General features: G+C 36.4%; 1 long non-coding RNA gene across 1 annotated transcript; it reads right to left on the bottom strand.

The window, feature by feature from the left end:
* Positions 1-1032: 1032 nt before the first annotated feature.
* On the bottom strand, positions 1033-14263 carry LOC132042198 (uncharacterized). The gene is made up of 2 exons (XR_009411392.1): positions 14029-14263; positions 1033-1524 (listed from the first exon to the last, which is right to left on the bottom strand). It is a non-coding gene; the product is annotated as an uncharacterized LOC132042198 (long non-coding RNA).
* Between the last annotated feature and the right edge of the window lie 7463 nt (positions 14264-21726).

The raw sequence follows: 21726 nt of genomic DNA, 5'->3' as shown, positions 1-21726 counted from the left end.
AAACCTCATAAAGGATGGAAAACATACCTAATCACAGTACTACACACAGGTCTCCTCCACAAAGAGAATTTACCACATTTGTTTTTCCATTGCAACAGTCATCATAAATAACAAAATCAATAAACCATATGGATCGGATGGATATACCTAAATTTCCAGTAAGCCACGAGCAGTTCTGTCAAACTTTCGAAGATGGTAGCATTAATGTGGATTAAATTCTAATAAAAGATTAGAGACTCGTGCTGATAATGTATTATAAAATAATAAAGCAAGAACAAGAACAATATTGTAGAGAAAGAGAGAAGAGAGGAGAATACTTTATTTCTCTTGAGGGATGAATTTACAATGAAGGAGAACCCTTTATTTATAGGGGAAAACTAACTTGATTCCAAATTCTCTAACCCTACTTTTTCTCCTAAAGATCGACATTCACAATATATAGATAACTATTCATAACACGATCAACATATTCAAAAAATTATGTGGAGAGGCTAAATTGGTGTTGGAAATCTTACGGAAGATACTTGATCACGAACCATGTCGGAAAATACTTAATCACGAACCTTACAGGAAATTCTTGAAAGTTTGAGGTATGTCAATTAAGACACTGTCCTTAAGGATACTTCACCCGGTATGGGTGTATCCCCAGGATTCAACAAGCTCTTCTAGTACAAAACTAGGAGCAAGAAGCTAACAAAGATTTAATAAAAGAAAACCCAGCACATCTAATATATAAGTAAAAACATGTTTTTGTATATGTACCTTCTCCCAAAGAAAATAACTTAAGTATATATATATATATATATATATATGTATGTTGAGAGAGAGAGGACAATATATTATGAATATAATAAAGACCATTCAAATGGTCAAATACGTTTCTTCTAATAGAATCAATCTTTTGAATATAATAAATTATAATAAAAGCCAATGATGACAATTCATGTATAAGAAACATTTAACAATTGAATTCACAAATTTTCAACTAGTCTATTAGAAATTAAGACAATCTGCCAACATTTAAAAACTGCATTAAGGATAATATCAATACTCATCAATTTAATATTAAAATAATGAATTTAGACATGAGTTGAAGACTTCTTTTTGAGATATTAAACTCAATTTTTCACAACAATCCCCCACATATCTCAAAAAGAATAATAAGTAATGTATAAAAATTAAAAGTTCTGCTGGGATTTCCACATATATATGAATACAATGCATCGAATACGTGTCACGTAGACTATGAACCAGACCTATATAAAACAAGATTATACTTACAGAACAATTGGTGAAGTTTAGGACTTCTATGAACCAAGAATTCTTTTATAAGCCCATGGTCTTATTCTATCACATTATTTTGGCACAATCTTTGTCGCTATCGCGGTTTTGCGCTAAGAGGCCATGTGCGTGTCCTGATATTCATGAGTGCTCTAGAAATCTGTTAAAATCTCATAGGAGCGGCACCACTCCACACTCATATAGTTCCAATCATCAAGTGTATTCTGCAGAGCAATACACCACCTATAAAGGATATGAATTGGATTAAGAGTTTAACTCAACCTCATTTTGCCTTGCAATATTGCACTATATTCACACACCATAGGAAGGGACATAATTTAATAGTGCAATTTTGATCAACTAATGACTTGTTATTACCCATATGAACTTAATTCATAGGATATCCAATCACATAGGTTGGGTTACCATCATTGTTATTCTTCTCAAATGACAAAAGTCTCATTCCCCTCAATGTTTCTTTTAGTCTTGTGAATCGGCCAAATTCACCTCAGACATCACATAATTCATGAAAATAATTCCATCTCACAACAGCGCTGTTTTATCACCTTGTGTCTCAAACGAATAGTTTTTATTGCCATTGAAAAAAATTATTTATTCACTACAGCTAACGCTGCTTGACAACCACAATATATAAACACATTTATTTTATCTCAACCTCAACGCTCACTAAGAAGCATCTTAGCCTCATAGCCAGTCAACTCCAAACCACAAACTCAAATTTCATTATGATCTATTTGGCTGATTTTTATATTATTACACCCCTACAAAGGGTAAACACACAATCACAGATGGATTTTGAGGTCCACTTAGCATCATTATACCCTTTCTAGTACAACAAATATTAATTCATCATGACACTTGATCATCTGTTGCTTCTCTCCAATACATCAAAAGTAGAAATAACACCATAATATATTTTAGGATCATTATCAACAAGATAAGTATTAAAAATCTTCACCAAAGTATTTTTCTATGTTGTGCTTTCTCTTTTCCAAAAATTCTCATTTTCAACATCATTTTTGAACAACAAGACCACGAAAAATATTATCATTTTTTTTAAAAACTATTCTCTCAACATAACTGTTACACCTCGAAAATTTCTCCGTTAGCGTACAGTGAATAGAATCACGAAGGATATGACGTATACGAGGTTTGGACAAGTAAGAAATAGTATTTGACGATCCTAATTAAGATTTCCAAAGACATTCGGGTTAAGGAAAGAAAGTTGTTAAGAGAAGCGAGTCATAGGTTGGGTATCGGATAAGAATTACGAGTATTGAGTTAATGATGTCTTAATGACACCTTGAGGAAGAGTTATAACGTCCCTTAGAATGGTATTGAAGTAAGGAACAAGTGTTAAGAAGGTTCCATAAGGATCGGAGATCAAACGAGTCGACGAAACGATTTCCGGAAAACTGGACCAACCTACGGCCAGACATACTGGCCGTATAAAATATATGGACCGTATGTCCAACCGTAGATTCAGTCCAGTAGAGCATACTTCACTGGACCAGATCTACGGCCAGACATACGGACCGTATAAAACATACGGACCGTATGTTGGTCCGTATAAACTGGTCGGGGCTGAAGTGCATTTTAATATAAGGGACCCTTTTCATTTCATTTTCATTTCACACTTCACCTCTACACTTCAAGACCTCTCTAGAATATTCCACCCACTTCATCCATGAGAAATCACTAGAAACCAAGGATCAACAACAATAAATCAAGAGAATCAAGTGAAGGAAACCCATTAAAAGTCATCCAAGTCAAGAAATCCCAAGAGAGATAAAATAGGGTTTTGGTGCTAAGGGTGAATCACCATTGTAAGCTTATTCCTCCATCATCTAAGGTAAGTTTCATGATGTTTGAAGTATTTATAAGTTGAAACACATGGATTGTAGAAGAGTACAACAAATGGGTCATCAAATGTGTAAATAGTGTCATTATTGAATAGTAGTTGAATTGAATCATGGAAATGGATATGTTGGTGTTATGAATGCGTTATAAATGACCTATAGAACATGAAATAAGTATTGGATATGAAAGAATACGACGATGGACTTTTAGTCATGAATATGGAGGATTGAAGTAGAATTTTGAAATGCAAATCATATGAATGAATGACGATTGCTGTTAACGATATTGTGATGATTGTTATGAATGTTGGGAGTTGATATGGAATATGGCGGAAAGTAGTATAAACAAAGGAAATGCTGCCCAAATTTCTATAGCTATAGTAAGTATGCTTTTATGATGATATAGCTAATGTCGATACGAATTCTCTTGAAGGTATAAACAAGTGCATTTAAGGAGAACGAGCAAGCGATAGAATAGTTAAACGACAAAGGTATGTGAGGCTAATCCCTTCCTTCTAAGGCATGAATCCATATGGCATAAATTTCCTCTTTCATCACGAATGTCCTATCTTCAAGAAGGCTACGAGCCATTATCCACGAATAGCTATACGAGATAAGAGATATGCTACGATTGTGATCGATAATAACAAGCTAAGTCTAGAGATGCCATAGTCTATGATACGATGCTCCTATTAAACTAATGAAGCTATCCATAGTTCATTGATGTGATCATTACATACACTCACCTTATGCTTGTCCCTTCAAGGTGAGGAACATTATGAATGCTCATAATGACATCGGGGGTCCACGACCTTATGTCACCCCGACATGACTATACTTGCTTCCAAGTTCTAATGTATAAATTGATGATATGTGTATGATGAAACCATGATATGAATATGACATGAATGATAGTGACGACCATGATGATGTATAATGTACGATGATAATTGCATGCTATGTATGATGATATGAGTCCACCGCGCCTAGATGGCCGGGCATGTCACCGCTAAGGCGGGCTGCTATGATTCCACCGAGCCTAGAGGGCCGGGCATGACACCACTAGTGGGCGGCATATGATGATCACCTGGACGCGGGTTAACGACATGATGATATATGATTGATGTTACGATGCATGTATGGCAAGTTGATGTAAATGTGACATGATAAGGCATACGCTATGATAATGTACATGATGTGTTTATGTATGATGAATGTATATGAAATGTATCTATAATTACCAGAGTACACAGGTTGTATCCTCTACTCATGACTTACGATATTCTTATTATGCTTATTTCATTCATGCCTTACATATTCAGTACAATGTTCGTACTGACGTCCGTTTTCTTTGGACGCTGTGTTCATGCCCACAGGTAGGCAAGGAGACGGTGCGGATTTATAGGAGCTAGTAGCTGACGTGTGAGCACTCCATTGTCCGGAGGTGCTATTGATTATTCTTTTGGTAAATATGTATGTATCCATGATTGGGCACGACGGGGTCCTGTCCCGTCCATATGTCTAGTACTCTAGTAGAGGCTCGTAGATACGTATGTGTGGGTAGCATGGTCCCATAGTTGTATGTGTATGCATGTATATATATATATTTTGATAGCCGAAAGGGCTTATGTTTATAAAAGTAATTATGTTGCAAATGATGATATATTTCTATGAAATTGAGCAAGTATTATGAATGAGAGCATATAGATAACGGAATGAGTGGTGTTCGGTGGTTAGCCCCGGATACCCGTCGCGGCCCGTAGTTCGGGTCGTGACAGAAGTGATATCAGAGTAGTTCAGTCCTAGGAAGTGTCTACGAGCCGTGTCTAGTAGAGTCTTGTTTATGGTGTGTTGCGCGCCACGCTAATAAACAGGAGGCTACAGGACATTTAGGAAAAATGACCATCTTTCTTCATATGAAATCGTGCGATAGAGCCGAGTATAAGGTTTAATCCTCCCTAATGAGTATGTTGTGATTTCAGAATGCCGCCAAAAGGAAAAGCTAAAGCCGCCCCGAGGGGCAAGACTACGCTGAAGAGGCGGGCATAAAGAGAGCCGCCCATGAATGCTAATAAGGATGAATCACATCATGAGGCTTTATCTAATGCCTCCACTACTCCGCCTATTACGGGAGAGCAAGAAGGGGCTTTAGCTCCAGCTCCTATGCCTCCAGTTCCTCCACCGGCTACATCGGGTCAACAAGTGACCGAGGCTATTAATTTATTGACACAGTTGGTTGCCGCTCAGGCACAAAGGCAAAATACGAGCCCAAGTGATCGTTCAGCTAGTACTAGAGCCCGTGACTTTATGAGCCTAAATCCTCCAGAATTCTTTGGGTCAAAGTCGGATGAAGACCCGCAAGGCTTCATTGATGAAATGCTAAGAACATTGCGGATTATTCATGCTTCCGAGACTGAATCAAAGGGAGTTAGCATCATATAGACTCCGAGATGTGGCGGTATTATGGTATAACAATTGGATAGCGTCGAGGCAAGAGAATGCGCCTCCTCCCGTGTGGCAAGAATTTGTTGATGCCTTCCTTCGTCATTATTTGCCGCCCGAGGTCCGCCGAGCTAGAGTGGATAGATTCTTGAATTTGAAGCAAGGTAACATGAGCGCCCGGGAGTATAGCCTTCAATTTAATTCTTTGGCTAGATATGCTCCTACGATGGTAGCCGACATGGGCGACAGGGTGTACCGATTTGTGAGTGGCTTAGGGCCACATTTATTTAAGGATTGCTTGACGGCTTAATTGCAAGACGGGATGAATATTTCCCGCATTCAAGCACATGCCCAAAATCTTGAAGGGCAATAACCTCCGCAGAGAGGTGATCGTGATGCTGATGAAGGGAAAAGCAAAAGGGCCAGATCTATGGGCACAGGTAGTGATTATAGAGGGGGATCGAGGCGCGCGCATATTCCGGGCACTCGAAGCCGCCGGCGACGAGTGCATCTCCCCGGTTCACGGCGAAATCTGATCGCTCTTTCCGTTCGGGACGGGGCCGAGTTCGAGAGCCCTGTGTTCTCGCTTTGGGGGAGATTACGGTCGAGGAGACCACCGTTCCCCGATGCAGTCAGTGCGGTAAATTGCACTCAGGGCCATGTCGCCAGGGCACAGATGCATGTTATATTTGTGGACAGACGGGGACATATGATGCGAGATTGCCCTTCGAGGTACGGAGAGGTGGGGGTTCGACCCCCAGGTTCGGCAGCAGGTTCTTCATCGGTACGTCCTACAGGGCGGTGTTCCCCGGGGCCGGCGGCCGAGGTAGGGGCCGAGGGGGAGCATCTACTTCAGGTGCCACACAACACCGCTTATATGCTTTAGCCGGACGACAGGATCTCGAGTCGTCTCCAGATGTGGTTACAGGTACATTGACTGTGTTTTCTCATGATGTGTATGCATTGATAGATCCGGGTTCCACGTTATCATATATTACCCCCTATGTTGCTAATCGTATTGGGGTGAAACCCGAGCCAATCAAACCTTTCGAGGTGTCTACTCCGGTTGGTGATCCCGTGATAGCTAAACAAGTGTATAAAGATGTTATAATTGTAATATGTGATCGCCAAACCAAAGCTGATTTAGTGGAGCTAGAAATGCTAGATTTCGATGTTATAATGGGTATGGATTGGTTGGCCTCATGCTATGCTAATGTTGATTGTCGAATGAAATTAGTTCGATTCCAATTTCCGGGAGAGCCCGTGCTTGAATGGAAGGGTAATACGGCAACTCCGAGAGGTAGGTTTATTTCCTACCTTAAGGCAAGAAAGATGATAGCAAAGGGCTATATTTATCATTTAGTCCGAGTTCATGACACCGAGGCAACATCGCCAACTTTTCAATCTGTTCCGGTAGTGAATGAGTTTCCGGATGTATTTCCAGATGAACTTCCAGGCCTTCCTCCAGAAAGGGAGATTGACTTTGCCATTGATGTATTGCCGGATACCGAGCCTATTTCTATTCCTCCTTATCGAATGGCTCCGGCAGAATTAAAAGAGTTAAAGGCTCAATTGAAAGATTTGCTTGAAAAGGGATTCATTAGACCCAGTTCATCACCGTGGGGAGCACCAGTCCTATTTGTGAAAAAGAAAGATGGCTCCCTACGAATGTGTATTGATTATAGACAGTTGAATAAGGTGACGATAAAGAACAAGTATCCTCTTCCAAGAATTGATGATTTATTTGATCAGCTACAGGGTGCCAAGTGGTTTTCCAAAATAGATTTGAGGTCGGGTTACCATCAGGTGAGAGTTAGAGAAGAAGATATTCCAAAGACAAACTTTCGACAAGATATGGCCATTATGAATTCCGAGTGATGTCGTTTGGGCTAACTAATGCTCCGGCAGTGTTTATGAATTTGATGAATAATGTATTCAGGCCTCTCTTGGATTTGTTTGTGATAGTCTTCATTGACGACATTTTAGTGTATTCACGCATAGAATCAGAACATGCGGATCATCTACGTATTGTTCTTGGAATTCTCCATACTCGGGAGTTGTATGCAAACTTTTCAAAGTACGAGTTTTGGCTAAATTCTGTGACATTCTTGGGCCATGTTATTTCAGATGATGGTATTAGAGTTGATACTCAGAAAATAGAGGCTGTGAAGACTTGGCCAAGGCCTACGACGCCTACAGAAGTTCGTAGTTTTCTGGGTTTGGTAGGTTATTATAGAAGATTCGTAGAGGGCTTTTCATCTATTTCATCCCCATTGACGAAGTTAACCCAGAAGTCAGCAAAATTTCAGTGGAATGACGCTTGTGAGCGTAGCTTCCAAGAGTTGAAGGACAAGCTAACCTCGGCCCGCTTTAACGCTTCCGTAAAAGGGCCGGATGGCTATGTTATATTGTGATGCTTCCGGTGTTGGGCTAGGATGTGTATTAATGCAAAGATGGAAAAGTCATTGCTTATGCTTCGAGACACCGCGAAAACATGAAAAGAATTACCCAACTCACGATCTTGAATTGGTCGTAGCTTATTCATGCATTGAAAATGTGGAGACATTATTTGTATGGCGTGCATGTCGATATCTATACGATCATAAGAGTCTCCAATATATTTTTAAACGTATGGAGTTGAATGCAATGACAGGCGGCGGTGGTTAGAACTATTGAAAGATTATGATGTGAATATCTTATACCACCCCGGAAAGGCAAATGTAGTAGCGGATGCGCTTAGTCGCCGATCTATGGGTAGCCTATGTGAAGTGCCTTTGGAGAAGAAAGAAATGATTCATGAACTCCATCAACTAGCTAACCTTGGAGTGCGCATAATTGATTCAGGCGATGCAGGAGTCAGTGTTAACAATCCACGGTTTCATCCTTGGATGCGGAAATAAGAGAGCGTCAATACGAGGATCCCAAATTGAAGTATTATAAAGGTGTGAAATTTCCAAAAGAAAAGTCACCATTTGAAGTCTCGGTAGATGGGGTTCTTAGATATCAGAATAGGTTATGTGTTCCGGATGTGGCGGAACTACGCCGCCGAATTCTAGAAGAAGCTCATTACTCCAGATATTCTATTCATCCTGGAACGACAAAGATGTACCATGATCTTAAATTGATGTATTGGTGGGATGGCATGAAAAGAGACATAGCGGAATTTGTAGCGCAAATGTCCGAATTGTCGGCAAGTGAAGATAGAACATCAAAAGCCGGGGGATTATTGCAAACAATGAAATTCCTACGTGGAAATGGGAAGTGATCAATATGGACTTTATTGTAGGATTTCCCCGCTCTCGAGGCAAGCATGATTCTATATGGGTGATTGTGGATAGATTGAAAAAAGCAGCTCATTTTCTCCAGTCAGAACTACATATTCAGCTGAAGACTATGCAAGGTTATATCTTAAGGAAATTGTAAGGCTTCACGGTATTCCAGTGTCTATTATCACAGATAGAGGAGCACAGTTCACAACTAAGTTCTGGAAATCCTTTCAAGAGGGTCTAGGTACTCAAGTAAGGCTTAGTACGGCATTCCATCCGCAAACTGACGGACAAGCCGAGCGTACTATACAGACCTTGGAGGATATGCTAAGGGCATGTGTTTTAGATTTTGGTGGTAGTTGGGATGACCACTTACCCCTAATTGAATTTGCCTATAATAGTAACTATCATTCCAAAGATCCAAATGGCTCCGTATGAAGCTTTATATGGAAGGAAATGTAGATCTCCAATTGGATGGTTTGATGTCGGAGAAGTGCAATTGATAGGCCCCGAGTTGATTCAACAAGCGGTAGAAAAAGTCAAGGTGATCCGAGATCGATTATTGACAGCCCAAAGTCGCCAAAAATCTTATGCGGATAATCACCGGCAAGATTTAGAATTTCAAGTTAATGATTGGGTGTTCTTGAAAGTATCACCGATGAAAGGGGTGATGAGATTTGGCAAGAAAGGAAAGTTAAGTCCTCGATACATTGGACCCTACAAAATCATCCGCAAAGTGGGTCAAGTGGCATATGAATTAGAATTGCCTTCAGAGCTTGAATTAGTTCATCCAAAGATTCCATGTCTCTATGCTCCGCAAATGTGTGGGAGATCCCACAAAGATTGTGCCAATAGATGATGTCCAGATTACAGAAAAGCTAGCTTATGAAGAAGTGCCTATTGCCATACTAGACAGGCAAGTACGAAGACTTCGGAACAAGGAAATAGCTTCAGTGAAAGTCTTATGGCGAAATAACAATCAAGAAGAGATGACTTGGGAAGCGGAAGAGAAGATGAAATCCACATATCCACATTTATTTCAGCCCCCGAAGAAATCTATGATGAAACTTCGAAATGATAAGGTATGTATGCTTTATTTTTATGTATATGGGTCGTGTGTGGCCAATCTATATTGCTATTGTGTTGTGGCCCTGTGAGGCAATGATATTATGGGTTGTTGTGACAGGATGGTATCGCCATATTATAGGGGAAACTTTGGCGAAATTTTTCTAGAATCCCCGACGACTTAACATTCGAGGACGAATGTTCCAAAAGGGGGAAGAATGTTACACCTCGGAAATTTCCCCGTTAGCGTACAGTGAATAGACTCATGAAGGATATGACGTATACGAGGTTTGGATAAGTAAGAAATAGTATTTGACGATCCTAATTAAGATTTCCAAAGACATTCGGGTTAAGGAAAGAAAGTTGTTAAGAGAAGCGAGTCATAGGTTGGGTATCGGATAAGGATTATGAGTATTAAGTTAATGATGTCTTAATGACACCTTGAGGAAGAGTTATAACGTCCCTTAGAATGGTATTGAAGTGAAGGAACAAGTGTTAAGAAGGTTCCATAAGGATCGGAGATCAAACGAGTCGACGAAACGATTTCGAAAATCGGACCAACCTACGGCCGACATACGGCCGTATAAAATATGGACCGTATGTCCAACCGTAGATTCAGTCCGATAGAGAGCATACTTCACTGGACCAGATCTACAGCCAGACATACGGACCGTATAAAACATACGGACCGTATGTTGGTCCGTATAAGCTGGTCGGGGCTGAAGTTCATTTTTATATAAGGGACCCTTTTCATTTCATTTTCATTTCCCACTTCACCTCCACACTTCAAGAAAGCTCTAGAACCATCCAAACACTTCATCCATGAGAAATCACTAGAAATCAAAGATCAACAACAAGAAATCAAGAGAATCAAGTGAAGGAAACCCATTAAAAGTCATCCAAGTCAAGAAATCCCAAGAGAGATAAAATAGGGTTTTGGTGCTAAGGGTGAATCACCATTCCAAGCTTATTCCTCCATCATCTAAGGTAAGTTTCATGATGTTTACATGTTGTTTAAGTATTTATAAGTTGAAACACATGGATTGTAGAAGTGTATAATAAATGGGTCATCAAATGTGTGAATAGTGTCATTATGAGTAGTAGTTGAATTGAATCATGGAAATGGATATGTTGATGTTATGAATGCGTTATAAATGACCTATAGAACATGAAATAAGTATTGGATATGAAAGAATACGACGATGGACTTTTAGTCATGAATATGGAGAATTGAAGTAGAATTGTGAAATGCGAATCATATGCAAATGAATGATGATTGTTGTTAGCGATATTGTGATGATTGTTATGAATGTTGGGAGTTGATATGGAATATGGCGGAAAGTAGTATAAACAAAGGAAATGCTGCCCAAATTTCTATAGCCTTAGTAAGTATGCTTACATGATGATATAGCTAATGTCGATACGAATTCTCTTGAAGGTATAAACAAGTGCATTTAAGGAGAACGAGCAAGCGATAGAATAGTTAAACGACAAAGGTATGTGAGGCTAATCCCTTCCTTCTAAGGCATGAGTCCATATGGCATGAATTTCCTCTTCATTAAAATTGTCCTATCTTCAAGAAAGCTATGAGCCATTATCCATGAATAGCTATACGAGATAAGAGATATGCTACGATTAAGATCACGATAATAACAAGCTAAGTCTAGAGATGCCATAGTCTATGATATGATGCTCCTATTAAGTAATGAAGTATCCATAGTTCATTGATGTTGATCATTATATACACTCACCTTATGCTTGTTCCTTCAAGGTGAGGAAGAATACTTATGAATGCTCATAATGACATCGGGGTCCACGACCTTACGTCACCCCGACATAACTATGATTGCTTCCAAGTTCTAATGTATGAATTGATGATATGTGTATTATGATAACCATGATATGAATATGATATGAATGATAGTGATTATGATGTATAATGTACGATGATAATTGCATGCTATGTATGATGATATGATCCACCGCGCCTAGATGGCCGGGCATGTCACCGCTAAGGCGGGGCACTATGATGCCACCGCGCCTAGATGGCGGGCATGTCACCGCTAAGTGGGTCGCTATGATTCCACCGAGCCTGAGGGCGGGCATGACACCACTAGTGGGCGGCATATGATGCACCGGACGCGGGTTAACGACAATGATATATGATTGATGTTACGATGCATGTATGGCAAGTTGATGTAAATGTGACATGATAAGGCATACGCATATAATGTACATGATGTGTTTATGTATGATGAATGTATATGAAATGTATTATAATTACAGAGTATTGCTCCTTATTGTATCCTCTACCTCATGACTTACGATATTCTTATTATGCTTATTTCATTCATGCCTTACATACTCGGTACAATGTTCGTGCCGACGTCCTTTTCTTTGGACGCCGTGTTCATGCCCACAGTAGGCAAGGAGACGATGCGGATTTATAGGAGCTAGTAGGCGATTGTGAGCACTCCATTGTCCCGGAGGTGCCATAGATTATTCTTTTGGCACATATATATGTATATTCATGATTGGGCACGACGGGGTCCTGTCCCGTCCATATGTCTAGTACTCTAGTAGAGGCTCGTAGATACGCAGTGTCGGTAGTATGGTCCCATAGTTGTATGTGTATGCATGGATATATATATATATTTTGATAGCCGAAAGGGCTTATGTTTATAAAAGTAATTATGTTGCAAATGATGATATATTTCTATGAAATTGAGCAAGTATTATGAATGAGAGCATATAGATAACGGAATGAGTGGTGTTCGGTGGTTAGCCCCGGATACCCGTCGCGGCCCGTAGTTCGGGTCGTGACAATAACTCTAGTAAGAAAGCATAATCCCCACATTTTCAAAAATTTTAATTTTGGTTGATGCATCCTTATCATACTCAAACAAAATTTACATCCAACTCTTTTTAATAATTCCACAAGAACCAAATATGCTCAAACATTAGAAACATAAATTACCCCGACAAATGCCAATAATTTTTTTCTTTCCAAAAAGTGATTTTAAGATGAACTTTTTCATTCTAAAAACTTGAATAGTTCTTGAATCACCAACATAAATAAATCATTCTTCTTCTTCTTCAACTTGGGTGTAGAACAAAAATTAAATTTGTTAGCACAAATATGCTTAGTAGCACCTTAGCTGACACCCAATCTCTCACATTAGCCACAAGATTCACTTGAGAAAGGACTACAATAATTATATCATCCCCTTAATCATAATTATTTTACTCAGCAGGATTATCATTTATCCAAATCTTTTCCTACATTAGTAGCATGATGACAATATTTTGCCATACACCCAAACAATGTTATTTCTATGTAAGATCATTCAAATGAAATCATCCATGAGGAATAATTGGCAATCTCAATTTTTCTTTCTTTCTTTGAGCTAAAACATTTTACTCACCAAGTATACACCATGGAGACATAGTTGTGTAACTAAATAGTTGAAGGACAACACCCTTCACGATTAGTGAGTCTCATAATTTATATTCTGTAAAATACTTCAATAAACCATGTGTAAACATTTCAAATTTATATATAATACTCCAATATCAACAAACTAGTTATAAGCTATAATAAATGAATCATTCTTCCACATCAAAGAATCAATAATCGCATACGGTGTACACAGATCCACACACTCAACTTTGTTTAGAATTGAAGAAAACTTAAATTCTTTAACCAAACAATTAACATAGTTTAGAGACTTTATCTCCAAATAAAAGTCTTGATCAAGACAATAGCATGATTAATTTCAGAGTATAAGTAATTAAGTACATTATCCAATATAAAAATTGTCACCTCAAAATCTCAAACTTGTAGAACATCATAATAAACACGCTTATAATTTCTACTATCCAAGAACAACTTAAAAGTCTCGAATAAAAGTATAAATTAATCATATCAAAATCGTTACTACTTTTCTTTTAGATAGTTATGCATATATTTTCCATCATAATATAATTCAGAAACATACCTGGAACTTAGACAGATTGCACTAAGTTATTCTCTTTCTATTTTCCGTAAGAATTAATAGAGTGAGAAATATCCTTAAGATTGTTGGAAATCTTACGGAAAATACTTGATCACGAACCATGTCGGAAAATATTTGATCAAGAACTTGCAGGAAATTCTTGAAAGCTTGAGGCATGTCAATTAAGACACTGGCCTTAAGGATATTTCACACGGTATGGATGTATCCCCCAGGATTCAACAAGCTCTTCTAGTACAAAACTAGGAGCCAGAATCTAATAAAGATTTAATAAAAGAAAACCCAACACATATAATATATAAGAAAAAGCATGTTTTTGTACATATACCTTCTCCCAACGAAAATAACTTAAGTGTATATATATAGGTTGAGAGAGAGGACAATATATTATGAATATAATAAAGACCATTCAAATGGTCAAATACGTTTCTTCTAATAGAATTAATCTTTTGAATATAGTAAAGTATAATAAAAGCCAATGATGACAATTCATGATATAAGAAACGTTTAACAATTGAATTCACAAATTTTCAACTAGTCTATTAGAAATTAAGACAACCTGCCAACGTTTAAAAACTGCATTAAGGATAATATTAATACTCATCAATATAATATTAAAATAATAAATTTAGACATGAGTTGGAAACTTCTTTTTGAGATATGAAACTCAATTTTTCACAACAATTGGGTGAAACTTTTCCTGATATCTCTACCTTGTACCAAAGGTAAGATTAGGTTTAAACTCCTCAAGCGGTAAATAGAAAATATAAGAGCAAAATAAAATGGTCAATATCCGAGTTGAACCCGTTTGATCTTTTTCTTAAAATAGTTTTCGATGTGAAATGAAATTTATTGAATAGAATATTATAAGTAAAGTAAAATTCGCTTATGTACTTTATTATGCACCTAAACTAACCATATTGGATATTGTAACGCAAGTTCAAACAAATTCCTCAACAGTCCATAACTTTTGCGTACAATTTGTGCATATAACCGTACACCTCATCAAAGCTGTTATGTATTTATATTTTATTTCTTTGTGAACAATTCCAATAGACACCCATACTTTATAGTTACAGTTCCTTTTAGTTATTGGTCTTCCAGAAAGATGCTTCTGAAATCATTGAAATATTCAACGGACATGTCTCGTCAAAATTATAGAAGTCTTCAATGATAGTAATGTATACCAAACAAGACATCATTCATCCAATCATTTTTCATGAATATTTTTGCCCTTAGATTTGGGTGCCGGTAGCTGACTGCTGCTTTTTCATGAAGTTGAATATTCAAGAGTCCATTCATTGTTATTTATTTAGAAGAATATATGCTAATGATAAAACTTTATGAATTTTAATTATATTTAACTAGATTAAAGTTCATGGTATATATTGTTTGATTTGGCCAAAAAATCTCACAGATTTGTCCCTTGAGATATCTTGATCATCAAGCCCACTAGCTCGTGTACCATATATTAGGTCAAGCCTTTTCACTTTTTTTTTTCTTTTCTCGTTCCACGTCCGATTCACCTAAGGTACTATATACACCCCTTCTTTCAAATCTTATTAAGCTAGAAATCTATCAATCAGTCTTTTTTCTTAACTCGTTCTCATCGACCCATCCCCTATTATGGGGTTGACACCGATGTCTTGAATTAATTATCATTACTTAATATAAACACTCTTGAATAAATCCTTTCCAAAGAAAGTTTACTTTTTATATTTATATATATGAATGATGACATAATTCTTACTTCACGTAATGCTGTTAATAAACAATCAGTACCTGTTTCGTCCTGCCAAGTACAAAGTTTGTTAGAACAATGTTTTTTTATACATTTTATTAGTTGACATTTGATCTTATTAATTTTTCACAACTACCATATAAACGTAGTGCTCAACAAGTAATCAAGTCAAATACTCCACTGAATTTATTAATTAATGAAGAATAATATTATTAATTTGGAATAATGATAGATTTCTTACTACACATTAGATTGTCGTAAAATATATACTACTAATAGGTATAACAAGCCTGATATCGTAGTCTAAAAATAGAATGATGACAAGTTGTAGCTGGAAATTTAAAATGATGGTGTAATAATTATTACACTGTCAACATCAATGTATATATAATTCAAAATATCAAAATTGCATTGAATTTTCAAGTCTGACGATGGATAGGCAATTTAATTTTGAAAGAATAGTTTGAAGACTTCATTACTACACAAAAGGCTTCAACTGTATCTATATGGTCACTTCCTTGTTTCATGTCTCAGAAAAAGTCCTTTTAACTATAAAGATATGAATTCATTAATGTGCGATTGTCTTCATTGTATAATCAATAAATGCAAAATAGCTTTACAAAATCCACAAAAGAACTAGTCACAGACTAGCACTAATGTGATACTTTTACGACGAAATGCAGGAAAACTTTTATACGAAAATCCCAAAACTCAAGAAATTAAACCAATGATCGATTCTCGTTGTCAGTTCTATAGCCTGTCAAGCTTTTAAAATCAGCTTATTTAGAAAAATGCTTTTCAAAAAAGTATTTTAGGTGAAAAGAAATTTGTGTTTAACCAATTGATTTTAAAAACACTTTTTAGCAACAATTAGTGTTTAGTCAAGCTTTTAAAAAAGTGTTTCTGGAGAAAAACTATTTTTTTAGCTTCTGAAAAACAGTTTTTGCTGCTCCCCAAAAGCACTTATTTTTTTTCCTAAAAGTTTGGCCAAACACCTCATTTTTTTTAGAAATAAGCACTTTTTGAAAAAAATAAACACTTTTGAAGAAAAATAAGCTTAGCCAAACAGGTTGTAAGGTGCATTATATTTCTGCTAATCCCATAATTTTATTTGAAAGGCTTCTTGGAATTGATTTATTAACGGATAAACATTATACGCAACATAAACACTTGACGTACTAAACATAATAGGCATTAGTTTAGGAATAATTAGAGCAGCAATCTCAAAATTCACACTTTTTATTTCCCACAAAAGGTCATCATTTTAAACCATAACTAGATTTCATTAGTTAATTAGGTAGAATAAACCAAATAATCTAGAAGAGTATTTGTACATGACCACACATTTTTTCTTTTGGTGGTTCCTAGGATTTGGTCAAAATAGGAGGACAAAAGCAAATTGGCTTTTTCTAATAATTGATGAAGTTGATAGCAGATTGGATAATTATTTTTTCCCCTAGTTAAATTGTGGCTGTGGCTGAGGCTTGTGTGGATAATTATTTTTTCCCCTCAAGAATTGGAGATGAGGTTCCTCTTTTTCTTTTTTTCATTTTTATGTCCAATACCACAAGTGTGTTTGATTTCATTTTGAAACTCGTTCAGAAAACTTGCAGTTATGCAACATATCAATTATCGATTCAAATAAAATGAATAAATTTCAATTAATTACTAATGTGTGGCCTATCAATCGATGAAGTTGAAATGAAGATCATGGGAAATCAGGGTTCTAATATTAATTGTGACAATGAAAATCTTGACGATTTCTGTTCATCTGCTTGGTTTCTGTTTTTATAGAATGGAGGCCTCAATGATTTCCTCTTTAGATCCCATTAATTTGGTTCATGATAAGGGTTTAAATTTCAAACAAAATAAAGTGAGTTTTTTTTTTCTTTTTTAAAGAAAAGGTAATACTTCTCTAAAAGCTTTTTAAAATGGAAAAGAGCCTAATAATGAAAATGACAAATGTCTAAGGAGATGGTTGAATAATTGAGGTTTCTCGTTTGATAGTTTGGAGAATCCCAAGTTACTATCTCATTAAGATATTCCAGTTGAATCAAATTCATGATTTGAAGTTTATGAATTTTTATAACATCTAAAATTAATATATGATTCAATAATTAGATTTATAATTAAATATTTATAAATATATAATGAATTTTCAATACATATACATGGTATAGACAAAAACTACAAGGTTCATGTGAACCTGTAATTTTCATGCTACATCCGTCCCTGCATCCAATTTGAGTTCATCTACTCCAATCTTGTTGAACTCGACACATTGCAAGTAAACTTGTGTAGTAACAGATCATTTAATAAATTAATTAAAGTACGTATGTATAAGTACAAAAGAATTCAAAATTTTGAGTTTATGGATTCTGAATTCTAGAAAAAGACAGTTTATTTGGTTCTTAATAAATTATTTATACGTACTTAATGATTTTTTTAACACAAATATATAAATTCAAATAAAACTATTAAATTATGCTGAACTCATAACTAGAACTTTAGCTGCGCCTCTGCCGGCAAACTGATATCATACCACCGTGACAAAAAAGAAAACATGAAAAGAACAAGCCTAGAAACGAAAGGAGCCTAATAATGAAAAAGACAAGTGTCTAAGGAGATGGGTGAGTATAATTTAAGTATATCAGTAATAGTTTCAGAATCCCAAGTTCCAATCTCATATACAACATCCAACGTGAGTTCATCTACAGATCTACTCCAATCTTGACGAACAAATTACTCAACACGTTAAACATATACTTGTATATATATATATATTGTAACAGATTGTTGATCAATAAATTAGTTAAAGTACTAATAAATACAGATGGATTTAGAATTTTCAACTTATGAGTTCAAAATTTTAGAAAAATCGATTTATTTGGTTCTGAATAAATATTTATGCATAATAAATTTCTTAACACAAATACATGATTTAAATAAAACTATTGGATTATGCACATGATTTAAATAAAACTATTGGATTATTCCTAATTATTAACTTGAACTCTAGTTCCGCCTTTGTATACAAATTTGTTGAAAATAACTATTGGGTCAGGTCCACTCATGAGGGTGCTAATTCGAAATTAGTTTGTTCTCCTCCTAAATCCTATTTATAACGTATAATTACACCATTACGGGTATTCAGAAAAAGACGATTTTCACCATAATATGATGGCTATCGCTTGCAAAGAAAATACGGTCGGCATCTTCTAAAGAATATCTAAGGCCTTGAAATCAAGAAATTTATCCATCTTGTGATAATTTCTACTCACTGATAATTCAAACCGTGCCTACTGCAAAAGATGAAACTCATAAATCTCCGAGTCCGCAACTAAATGACTTAAAAAGTGGATTTGGAACCAAAATAACCCACAAAAAAAAAAAAATAGTTATCAAACTATCTTTTGCACACTAATTTAGTGTGCAATAGGACTAAACTGCACTTTCTAAACTAGTGAGCAATAGAGGTTATATTTTTTTTTTTGGGTACAATTTTAAGTTCTCAAATTCACGTTTTTTCCATACTATAACCAAAGATTAGTTATGTTTCAAAGCTCCGAAATATCAATATTTTATATAGAACTTGATATCTTTTTTTGCGGACAATAATGTCGGCTCATTACATCAAGTAAACCTAAACGTTTGGATCATCGTTTTAGGGGTTGTAAAGTGCCCCGAAGTAAATTTTGTTTGTTTGAATCTTGTTATCTCTAGGTTTAAGTGTTTTATTTTATAAAGTTTTGCTTTAAATGTTTTATTATTTAGTCAAGGCATTACTTTATTTCGAATGTATAAATAAAAATATTATATTAAAAAATAATTCATCCAATACGAGAGGTTCAAAATAATTCAAAAATAATTCATTAAAATAGCAAAATAATACATCATTATTTACAACAAAAAAATATTTAAAATAATACTTCAAGTACGAGACGCTCTTCCACTACGAGAAGTTCTCCCACTACAAGACATACTTGCACCACCACAGCCTCGTAGGCTACACAAACGCTTATAATGGCCAAACTCCTTACACGTAGAGCACCTACGAGAGTATGTACGAGAGTATGTCCTATCATTGACATCTATTTGATTGTGAATCCGACTTCATGCGTTAATGCCCAATTTACGGATGTACTCCTTGTTAGGAACCATTGAAAATGGCTCGTTTGGCCAATAAGCGTGATCACCAAGAGGGTAGAAGTGACTGGCATATGCTTTAAGGTAACTTTTGACGCTGTATTCTGATGCCACAACACTTGATACCGTTTTTCCCATTGCCTCGAAACACTTGACGGCATGAGAATACGATATGTGGCATGTTTGCCACTTACCACAACTACACGTTCTCGTGCCCTCATAATCGGTATGTAAGTTTTCTCCCCGACCTTCGTAATAACTTGTCTTGACTTCATACACACATTCGGCATGGTTATAATAGGTTATCTTATGCAGCTCACATTTTTTCCTATTATGCTGCATCATTTTTTTAGGTTTTGGTGTCCATCTCCCACCCTCTGCTAATATGGCTTTGGCATGCTTTGTGCTAGTCACAAACCGCTCCACAACTTGCATGAAAGTCATTTTCACCATTGCAGTAACGGGCAGTCCCCGAGCAGATTTTAGCAAACCATCGAATGACTCGGAGCTGTTTGTTGTAAGCATCCCCCATCTCTTGCCTTCATCATCATGTAATTTTCATTTTTCAACTTCAATTGTCTTCAACTAAGTATATGCTTCTGGACTCACTGCCTTGATCATCTCTATCCTTACAAATCATTTTTTTTGTTGATGCTCCATCGCAGCCGTCCACATCAATTTATTTAGTGTGCTGTTTCCAAATTTCGTTTGAAAATTTTACTTTATGTGCCTTAAACAATAGCGATGGTAAGCAAATGGAGGTTGTCACCCCTCCAAAATAAACATATTGTGCAATATGCCTTGATATTGATCAGATAGCACGCATATGCCCATACAATCCTTAATAATATACCGCCTCAAATGTGTCAAAAACATCCCCCATATCTCGTTGCTCTCGTTAGCCGTAATTGCGAAAGCAAGATGGTATATCGACCCATTGGTATCCTTTCCTACTGCAATCAGTAGCTTGATGTCGTATACACTATATACATGCGTGCCATCCACTACAAGAGAACATAGAATTAGCTACGACATTTGTCGGTTATCCCTAGCTAATCCGCCGCTAAATAGCTCCTCGCTAATTAGATTTTTTTTATAATCTATCGCTAATCCGTAGGTAAATGATATTAGCATGAGATTTTGTTGTTTAGCTACGAAATTTTGTCCGTCGCTAATTTCATGTTTTCTTGTAGTGATCTATGAATATGACTGACTGACAGTGAGCAAAATCATCAATACATGGGTTGAATGTCCAAAACACAAAGTTGAAAATATTACCGGGCAGAAGCCTGTACTCTACAACAGTACCAGCATTGAATTTTTGTAGAGCTGCCATATACCTCGGCAACGTCTGGAAAGAGCCCTCCCAATTTTCATGAATTATCTCAAAAGCACGCCTAAGCCCGAGATATCCCTTTCTACGCCCGAGTTATCCCTTTCTCTTGTTCATTATATGATATACTGTCTTAACGTTTCTAATGTAATTTTTGATGGGGATTTGCACAAGTTTAAACAAACAAAATTTAGCAATGATAATTTAATTGACGTAAGAATTATAATGAACTAGGTCGAATAGGTTACCTTGGGGTTTCGGCAACGTCTTTAGGTAACACTTGAGCAATCATATTTGTATATAAATTAAAATAATCTGCTCGATTCTCTCCCGTATCAAAAGTATGGCGTTGGTGGAATTTTGTGATAACCCACATACCATCAGGCTTAACAATTTCCCGAAGCATCCATTGACAGCCTTGATACTGTCGTCTACAAACTAATCTACATATCTTTCTGGTTGAATCATCAACCCTATACTCCCTCATTCCCTTATAACTATAAATTTAAACTGCCCTTTGCAATGTCTTTTTGGATTCGAACATCATTCATTTTTCAAG

Source organism: Lycium ferocissimum, chromosome 1, assembly GCF_029784015.1.
Source record: "Lycium ferocissimum isolate CSIRO_LF1 chromosome 1, AGI_CSIRO_Lferr_CH_V1, whole genome shotgun sequence".
In the NCBI taxonomy this organism is placed as follows: domain Eukaryota; kingdom Viridiplantae; phylum Streptophyta; class Magnoliopsida; order Solanales; family Solanaceae; genus Lycium; species Lycium ferocissimum.
The sequence above is the reverse complement of the archived record's forward strand: the minus strand, read 5'-3'. Positions and strand labels throughout refer to the sequence as shown.